The sequence below is a fragment of the Ornithorhynchus anatinus genome, chromosome 1 (genome assembly GCF_004115215.2).
Source record: "Ornithorhynchus anatinus isolate Pmale09 chromosome 1, mOrnAna1.pri.v4, whole genome shotgun sequence".
NCBI lineage: Eukaryota > Metazoa > Chordata > Mammalia > Monotremata > Ornithorhynchidae > Ornithorhynchus > Ornithorhynchus anatinus.
In genome coordinates, this window is record NC_041728.1 from 66084874 (window position 1) to 66094954 (window position 10081).

The 10081-nt window shown below is 46.4% G+C and overlaps 1 non-coding gene across 1 annotated transcript; it reads left to right on the forward strand.

The window, feature by feature from the left end:
• Window positions 1-9701: 9701 nt before the first annotated feature.
• On the forward strand, window positions 9702-9842 carry LOC114816203. The gene has a single exon (XR_003763972.1). It is a non-coding gene; the product is annotated as a small nucleolar RNA SNORA7 (small nucleolar RNA).
• Window positions 9843-10081: the final 239 nt, after the last annotated feature.

The window sequence follows — 10081 nt, forward strand, 5'->3', positions numbered from 1 at the left end:
CTAGTAGATAGAGCATAGGTGTGGAATTCAGAAGGACCTGGATTCTAATCCCAGTTCAGCCACTTGTCTGCTGGATGACTTTGGGCAAGTCACTTCACTTCCCTTCTAAACTGCGAGCCTGATTTTGGGTAGGGATTGTCTCTATTTGTTGCCGAACTGTACTTTCCAAGCGCACAGTAAGTGCTCAATTAATACGATTGAATGAGTGAATGAACTTCCCTGTGCCTCAGTTCTCTCATCTGTAAAATGGGGTTTAAGATCAAGAGCCCCATGTGGGACATGGACTTTGTCCAACATGATTAACTTGTATCTACCCCAGCCCCTAGTAGGAGTGCCTAGAACATAGTAAGCTCTTAATAACTACCATAAAAAAACCTCACAGTGGAATAGTCCCATAGTCAATATGTCTGTTGTTCTGAAGAGTGTAGACAGCTCCAGTCTCATTGTAGACACAAGAGGAAATCCTAAAGAGATGAAAAGAACAGTTTGATATTCTTCACTCTACCCAGGTTTAATTTTCACCCCAGTATTTGAGTGCCTAGATTTTTCCCTTCTTCCCCATCCCGGTTAAGTGGACGATCGGTCCAAATGGCGGTAGGAGTTACTCCCTCAGCACTCTTGAGCATACACAGAATGGGAGGGGATACCGAGTGTGTGACCCGGAAGGGATTCCTCTCGCTGGGTGAGCTGCCAAAATGCTGTAACATTCACTGAACCCCAAAATTGGAGATAAATTTTCCCAAACTTGCCTACTGCTTTTCTTTCCAAGACCATGGATAAGTACTCTGACGAGACCTGAATGAAGCCTGCTCTTCACTTCAGCACGACTGCAAAAAAGAGCCCTGACATCCACAAGGATGGATTTTCAATCAATTAATGAATGGTACTTGCTGAGAACTTACTGTGTGCAGAGCACTGTGCTAAGCCCTTCGGAGAGTATAATACAGTTGGTGTACATGATCTCTGTCCTCAAGAGGCAAGAAGGACAATATCTGCACCAGTTAAATCCAGATCCGTACAAGACGGTCTAATGCTTTAATTTGTGCTCAAATCCTTGAGCAGGAGCCTAACCGCCTAAGGAGTTCGGGATTCATTCATTCAATCGTATTTATTGAGCACTTACTGTGCGCAGAGCACTGTACTAAGCACTTGGAAAGTGCAATTGGGCAACAAATAGAGACAATTCCTACCCTACAACGGGCTCACAGTCTAGAACCTCCAGGAATGTAAAACAGTCCCTCAACGTTCAGTTCTGGGTCTTCTCCATCTACACTCACTCTCTTGGAGAACTCATTTACTTCCATGGCTTCAACTACCATCTAATAATAATAATAATGTTGGTATTTGTTAAGCGCTTACTATGTGCAGAGCACTGTTCTAAGCGCTGGGGTAGACACAGGGGAATCAGGTTGTCCCACATGGGGCTCACAGTCTTCATCCCCATTTTCCAGATGAGGGAACTGAGGCCCAGAGAAGTGAAGTGACTTGCCCAAGGTCACACAGCAGACAAGTGGCAGAGCCGGGATTCGAACTCATGACCTCTGACTCCGAAGCCCGTGCTCTTTTGCACTGAGCCACGCTGCTTCTCATGTAGCATCTCTATGTAGATGATTTCCAAATCTCCATCTCCAGCCCCGATCTCATCCTTCTCTGCAGTCTCATATTTCCTTCTGACTTTAGGACATCTCTTCTTGGATGTCCCGCTGACACCTCACCTCAATGTGTCCAAAACAGAACTCCTCATCTTCCCACCCAAAGCCTGTCCTCCTCCTGACTTTCCCATCACTGTAGACAGCGCCACCAACCTCCCTTTCTCACAAGCCCATAACCTTGGTGATATTCTCATTTCGTCTGTCACATTCAACCCACATATTCAATCTGTCACCAAATCCTCTTGGTTCAATCTTCGCAACATTGCTAAAATCCACCCTTCCTTAACCACCCAAACTGCTGCCATGTTAATCCGAGCGTTTATCTTAACCCACCTTGATTGCTGCATCAGCCTCACTGCCGACCTCCCTGCCTCCTGTCTCTCCCCACTCCAGTCCACACGTCATTCTGCTGCCCAGATCATTTTTCTACAAGACCTTTCGGTCCATATCTCCTTCTCCTCAAGAACCTCCAGTGGTTGCCCATCCATATCCACATCAAATAGCAACTCTTTACCACTGGCCTTAAAACCCTCAGTTACCTTGCCCACTCCTACCTTACCTTACTGATTCCTTACTAAAATCCAGGATGTTGACTTTATTTTTCTAATTCCACCCTATTCACTGTACCTCTGTCTTGCTGCTGACCCTTCACCCACATCCTGCCTCTGGGCCTCTTCATATCAGATCATCCCTCTACCCACCTTTAAAACCTAATTAAAATCCCATCTCCTCCATGAGATTTTCCCTGACTAAGCCCTCTTTTCCTTTACTCCCTCTCCCTTCTGCATCACCCTTACACTTTATATACATGTACGTAATTTATTGATATTAATAAGTCTCCCCATCCTGACTGTATACTCCACGAGGGCAGGGAAAGTGTCTACCAACTCTGTCATATTGTATTCTCACAAGTGCTTTGTACAATGCTCTGCACAAAGTAAGCACTCAAATATTGTTGATTCATTGATAGATGCTACTGGTCTTTGGGGCAGGTGAGAGAGTGTGGCTAACTCACTGCTGGAAACAGTTCATTTAGCAGGAGATCTCTTTCCAATGCACACACCCATCTATTTCCAGCTTCTTGAGGTTTGGCAGGATACATAACCCCGGAATAATGGGCTTAATTCCGGGTCTGACACTTGTCTGTTCTGTGACCTTGGACGAGTTACTTCTCTGTGCCTATTTCCTCAACTGTAAAATGGAAATTAAATCCTACTCCCTCCTACTTAAAACTGTGAGCCCAGTGAGTGTCCAATTGGAGCTATGTCCAATCTGCTTATCTTGCATAATAATGTTGGTGTTTGTTAAGCGCTTACTATGTGCAGAGCACTGTTCTAAGCGCTGGGGTAGATACAGGGTAATCAGGTTGTCCCACATGAGACTCACAGTCTTAATCCCCATTTTACAGATGAGGGAACTGAGGCACAGAGAAGTGAAGTGACTTGCCCACAGTCACACAGCTGACAAGTGGCAGAGCCTGGATGCGAACCTGTGACCTCTGACTCCCAAGCCCGGGCTCTTTCCACTGAGCTACGCTGCTTCTCTAAGTTCCCTGTCCATGACCTACAAATGTCTGGCTCTCCCTGTGGACCGTTAGCTCCTTGTGGGAATGGATGCATGTACCAACTTTTTAAATTTGTACTTTCCCAAGCACTCAGTACAGTGCACTGCCTACAGTAAGCATTCAATCAATACCAGTGATTGATCATTCTTATTTTATATCCAGAAGACAGGGCTGGCTTAAAACAGCCTGCCCTCCTTAGCCAGATGTAACCTTCATTTGGCTTTGTGTTCACCTTTTCCTGGGGATATTCCTCTCCCAGCCCAGAGACACCACTTCCTTTCTGTCTCAGCTTTTAGTTCGAGACCATTCCAGGTCTCCTGCTGAGTTCACGGGCCTCAAGAACCAGGATTCTGTTTGGTCTTCCAGGATCCAAGAGTCCCTCTTGTGTCTCTGCTGGCACAAGATATTTAAAACTCCAGCCTTCATCAACTGGGGTCAGGAACTCCGCACCGAAGTGAGGCAGTATAACCTTGTGGGAAGGGCATGGGCACCGGAGGACCTGTGTTCTAATTCTGTCTTCACCACATACCTGATCTGGGGTAAGTTACTTCATCTGTAAAACGGAGAGTAGGAGGGTGAGCCTTACATGGGACCGGTAATTGTCCATCTCAATGGTCTCTATCTACTCCAGTGCTTAGTACAGTGCCTGACACATAATCAGGGCATAACAAATACCATAAAAAACAACAAACTAAAACAAGGCAAGCAAATGAATAGACTGAAGGGATCTGTGAATCAAGCAGCACGAGTCGTCTGCCAGCCAAGACTAAGATCCCACAATTGGGAGCAAGTCCCAGCTTCCAAATACATCAAGAACCCCTGGTCAGTCAGTCGAACATATTTATTGAGCGCTTACTGTGTGCAAAGCACCATACCAAGCGCTTGGGGAAGTACATAGATGAGTGTGGCTTAGTGGAAGGAGCACGGGCTTGGGAGTCAGAGGACATGGGTTCTAATCCCAGCTCCACCACTTATCAGCTGTGTGACTTTGGGCAAGTCACTTAAATTCTCTGTGCCTCAGTTACCTCACCTGTAAAATGGAGATTAAGACTGGGCACCCCACGTGGGACAACCTCATTACCTTGTACTTACCCCAGCTCTTAGGACACTGTTTGGCACATAGTAAGCACTTAAAAATACCATTAGTATTATTATTACAATATAACAGACCCATTTCCTGCCCACAGTGAGTTTACAGTCTAGAAGACAAGTGTGACATTACATAGATCTATTTAAATATCAATCAGTTGTATTTATCGAGTACTAAACTGTGTGCAGGGCACTGTACTAAGGAGTTGGGAAAGTACAATATGGAGATGGTAGATATGTTCCCTTCTAACAACAAGCTTATTGAGTCCCTTGAGGGCCCGGGACCATGTCCAAATTTCAGCTATTTTTTTTAAAATGGTATTTGTTAAAGCACTTACCATGTGCCAGGCACCATATTAAGCGCTGGGGTAAAAACAAGCTAATCAAGTTCCACATAGAGCTCACAGTCTTAATCGCCATTTTACAGATGAGGTAACTGAGGCACAGAGGAAGTGAAACGACTTGCCCAAGGTCACAGAGCAGACAAGTGGAGGAACCGGGATTAGAACCCAAGTTCTTCTGACTCCCAGACCTGTGCTCTATTCACTTGGCCACACCCAAGATTCAGTCCTCTGCTCGAAGTAAACATTTAATCAATATTATTACAACTACTATTACAGAGATGCAAGGAGGCTGGTTGGACCTCCACCTCTCCACCATTCACCATCCTGCTTATTGAAGGCCCAATTCACCAAACTCCACGGAAGTTTGAGGCCAAGTGTGAGCTCCTAAAATGACATTTCCATGAAAGGTGGCCCATTTGGTATTGGAGAGTGAATTTTCTCCCTGTGCTTTTCTCATTATAAGGGCTGCAGCTCGAGGCTGGGATTTACCACAGCTTTGTGTCTGCTGCTGTCTCAGGAGAAATGGAGATTATTAGCCACCCTGATATATTCAGACGGCTCAGGCCCCTGAGGCTCTGAATGACAGCGGAATCAAAGGAAGGGAACTGCCTCTTTGCCGTGCAGGCCTGGGGTCTGAGGAAGAAAGAGTGGAGAAAATATAATGTGGAAGGGTGCCGGGGAAAAGCCTCTTACTAAAACCTTTGTCGACTGGTGTCTGTGCTGGAAGCCGAGCTTATTTTACAAGCTAAAATACTTTAAAACCTAATACTTTATTCATCATCGCTTTTTTTAGTGGTATTTGTTAAGCACTTGCTATGTGCCAGGCACTCTATTAAGCGCTGGTGAATACAATTTAGTCAGGTTGGACAAAGTCCAAGTCCCCCATGAGGCTCACAGTTTTAATCCCCATTTTACAGGTGAGGGAACTATGGCACAGAGAAATGAAATGACTTGTCCAAGGTCACCCAGCAGACAAGTACCAGAGCCGGGATTAGAACCCAGGTCCTTCGGACCTCCAGGTCTGTGCTCTGGGCCTGCTTATCCGCCGTACATAGCTCTTTTTCTCCCAAGACTTAGAGTGATGGTAGCATTAGCAGGACTGTAGCATAACAATAACAATTGTAATAAATTGTGATATTTAAGCACCTAACAAGGAATGGGGGAGATATAAGATAATCAGATATGACACAGTCACTGTTCCACATGGGGCTTATAGTCAAAGTAGGAGGAAGAACAGGTATCGAATCCCCATTTTACAAACGAGGGAACTTCTCTGCAGTCTCACATTTTCTCCTGCCTTCAAGATATCTCTACTTGGGTATCCTCCAGTCACCTCTACCTTAATGTGTCTAAAACAGAGCTCCTATCTTCCTACCTAAACCCTGTCTTCCCCGTGACTCTCCCATCTCTGAAGGCGGCAATACCATCCTTCCTGTCTCACAAGCCCGTAACCTTGACATTATCCTTGACTTGAATCTCTCATTCAACCCACCTATTCCATTACTAAGTCCTGTCCGTTCGACCTGCAGAACATCTCTAAAATCTGCCCTTTCCTCTCCATCCAAACTGCCGTCATGTTAATACAGTCCCTTAACCTATCTCGTCTTGATTTCTTTATCAGCCTCCTTGCTGACCTCCCAGTCTCCTATCTCTCCCCACACCAGTCCATACTTCACCTTGCTGCCCGGATCATTTTTCTACAAAAATGTCAGGCCATGGTTCCCCTCTTCTCAAGACCCTCGAGTAGTTCCCCTCCACCTCCATATAAAAAAGGAACTCCTCCCCAGTGGCTTTAAAGCACTCAATCACTTTGCCTCCTCCTTCCTCAGCTTGCTACTCTCCTACTACAACCCAGACCTGCACTTCTCTCCTCCATTGCTAACCTTCTCACTGTACCTCAATCGCATCTATCTCACTGCCATCTTCTTCTACACGTCCTGCCTCTGGCCTGGGACTTCCTCCCTCCTCATATCTGACCAAAAATTACCCTGCCCCTTTTCAAAGCCTTACTGCAGGCACATCTCCTCCTTGAGGCCTTCCCTGACCAAGGCCTTCCTCCCCGCCCTTTCTTCTTCTCCCACTCCCTTCTGTACTGCACTGACTTGCTCCTTTTACATATCCTTCCCCGCGCCCTCAGCACTTATGTACATATCTATAATTTATTTATTTATATGAATGTCTGTCAGACTGTAAGCTCACTGTGGGCAGGGAATGTGTCTATTGTGTTGTAATATTGTCCTCTCCCAAGCACTTAGTATGGTGTTCTGCACACAGTAAGCATATGAATGACTGTGGCTCAGAGAAGAGAAGTGATTTGTCCAAAGACACACTGCAGGGGAATGGCAGACCAGGGTCTTCTGACTATCAAGTCTGTGTTCTCTCCACTAGTCCATACAACTTCTCGAAGAGGGAGGAGAGCCAGGCACAGTCATTAGGTTTAAACTACTGGCAAGTATCCTGTCCAAGCTCAGCTCGCCTCACCAGGGTCACCCTGGTTTTGGCTTTGGCCTGGCTCCCTTTTTCAGTAGATCCAGAGAGGAGGAAAGAACAGGCTTCAGGAGACAGGAACCACCTGACTGGATTATGGTATTTGTTAGGCGCTTAATATGAACAGGTCACTGTACTGAGCACTGGGGTGAATACAAGCAAATCAGGTTGAACACAGTCCCTGACCCACGTGGGGCTCACAGTTTCGATCCCCATTTTACAGATGAGGTGACTGAGGCCCAGAGAAGTGAAGTGACTGGCCCAAGGTCACACGGCAGACAGGTGGCAGAGCCGGGACTCCCAGGCCCTTGCTATATCCATTATGCCATGCTGCTTAAACAGAAATGTACTCTACAGAGCAAATCAGTCAATCAATGACATGTATCCCCTTTAGACTGTAAGTTCATTGTGAGCAGGGATTGCGTCTGTTATATTTTTCCATTGTACTCTCCCAGGTGCTTAGTACGGTGCTCTGCACATGGCAAGCACTCAATAAATATGAATGATTTATTGAGAAATTAATGCATACAGAGCACTGTACCAAGTGCTCGGGAAAATACGCTGTAACAGAATTGGTAGACATGTTTCCTGCCCGCAGTGAGCTAAGGATTAGTTGTAATGAGCTTCGGGAAGGTTGGGACTGTTGAGATGTGGGTTCAGTGCCGGCCTCCTAGTTCTGGAGCCAAACTTCTCTTTATTTGCTCTTTATTGAGCGCTTACTGTATGCAGAGCACTGTATGAATCACTCGGGAGAGGACAACCTAACAATATAACAGACACATTCCCTGCCCACAGTGAGCTTAGGGTCTAGAGGGGGAGACAGACATAAATATAAATAAATAATTTATACAAGCCATTTCCTCTTATTCAATCCCCGGGGTTCAGGGGCTGAAGAAGACCATTCAATCAATCAGTCAATCCTTCAATCAGTGGAATCTACTGAGTACTGACTCTGTGCATAGCACTGTACTCCTTGGGAGAGTACAATATAACAGAGTTGTAGAGCCATTCCCTGCCCATAACTAATTACAGTCTAGAGGTGGAGACAGACATTAATATAAACAAATAAAATTACTGATATGTAGCTGGAGCTAAGGGGCCCCCCACAAACTCCCCACCAGGCCTGACTCCTCTCAGCCAAGAACCCCCAGGGACCTGAATGCAGGAACGATAGTCACCCCGTCACACTCTGTTGCCATTTCTCTTGTCAAGCACAATCCCAGGCGGACCAGGGTCATCTCTCTGAGAGGACCACGGTCACAGTGACCGGTGCCGAGGTCAAGCGCTGCTCCCCAAAAAGGACCACGGTCACAGTCGACAATGCCGATGTCAAACACACACCACACCCCGCCCCTTGCCCACGGGGCCCACAGTCCCATTCTGAGTTACCTTGGGCACTGGGAGTGTTCCAGAAGACAAACAGATTAGGTTTAGACATTGTGTACTCTTTCTTCTCATTTTTCCTCAGCACTAGATCTATCTGTACTCCCTTTCTCATCACTGTAGACAGCACCACCATCCCCACAAGTCTCCCTGCCTCACAAGCTTGTGACTTCGGCATTATCCCCATTTCATCTCTCTCATCCAACTTGCGTATTCAGTCACCAAAACCAGTTGGTTCTAACTTCATGACATCTCCAGAGGCCACCGCTTCCTCTCCTTCCAAACTTCTACCATGCTGATACCAACACTTATCATATCCAGCTTTAATTACTGCAAAAACCTCCACACTGACCTCTGTGCTTCTTGTCTCCCTCCACTCCAGGCCATGCTTCATTCACCTTCCCAGATCATTTTGCTAAAAAGAGTCGGTCCACATCTCCTCACTCCTCTAAAATCTTCAATGGTTACATATTCATCTCTGCATCAGAAACCCCTCACCCTCTGGCCTTAAGTCACTCAGTCAACTCTCTCCTCTTACTACCTGTCCTCGCTCTTCTCAATCAGTGCTATTTATTGAGCACTTACTGTGTGCAGAGCACTGTACTAAGGGCTTGGGAGAGTACAATGGAGCAGAGTTAGTAGATACGTTCCCTGCTCACAACGCTGTCTGTACAACCCAGCTCAAATATTTCAGTCCTCTGACACCAACTTCCTCACTATACCTCAACCTTATTTTTCTGCGATCAACTCCCGTTCCCATCCTCCCTCCTTACCTCTCCTTGTGTATTCACCTTCAAATTCTTACTAAAATCATGTCTCCTCCAAGAAGCCTTCCCCGACTAACCTCTCATCTCCCCACCTTATCGCTCTCCTGTCAGTGTGTATTATGCAGTTGGTCCTGTACCCATTTAACATTTTGATTCTCACTCCACCCCGACCCCTACGAAAGCTCAGCTGGTAGAGCGGAGGACTGCAGTGTGGCTACCCCGCCGGAGGGATCCTTAGGTCTCTGGTTCGATTCCGGCTCGAAGGGGGCGTGTGCTCAGCGCTTAATACAGTGCCTGGCACAAAGTAAGTGCTTAACGAATTCCATCTTTATCTTATCATCACTTTTATGTACCTTTCCTTAAACTCTCCTCCTTCCCCTCACAGTAACTGATTTCATGTCTGTCTTCTCTGCTCCCCCTCTCAGGGTCGCACCTGGAGAGTTTCCATGACTCTACCAGTCACGACTACAGGAGGGAGAGTCGAGCAGAGGCATGCCCCCCATTCCATTCCTAGCTTGCCCAGTGGCTAGTGAGTGGAAGACAATCTGCTACAAATCAAGCCTCTCCTGGGCTGGGCAGTAGCAGCGTGGGAGAGAGTCGAAGGCAGAAACTCAAGTTTACTGCGCTGAAAGCGGCAATGGTAAACCACTTCTATATATTTCCAGGAAAACTCCATTCATTCAATAGTATTTATTGAGCGCTTACTATATGGAGAGCACTGTGCTAAGCACTTGGAATATACAATTTGGCAACAGATAGAGACAATCCCTGCCCAATGATGGGCTTATAGTCTAA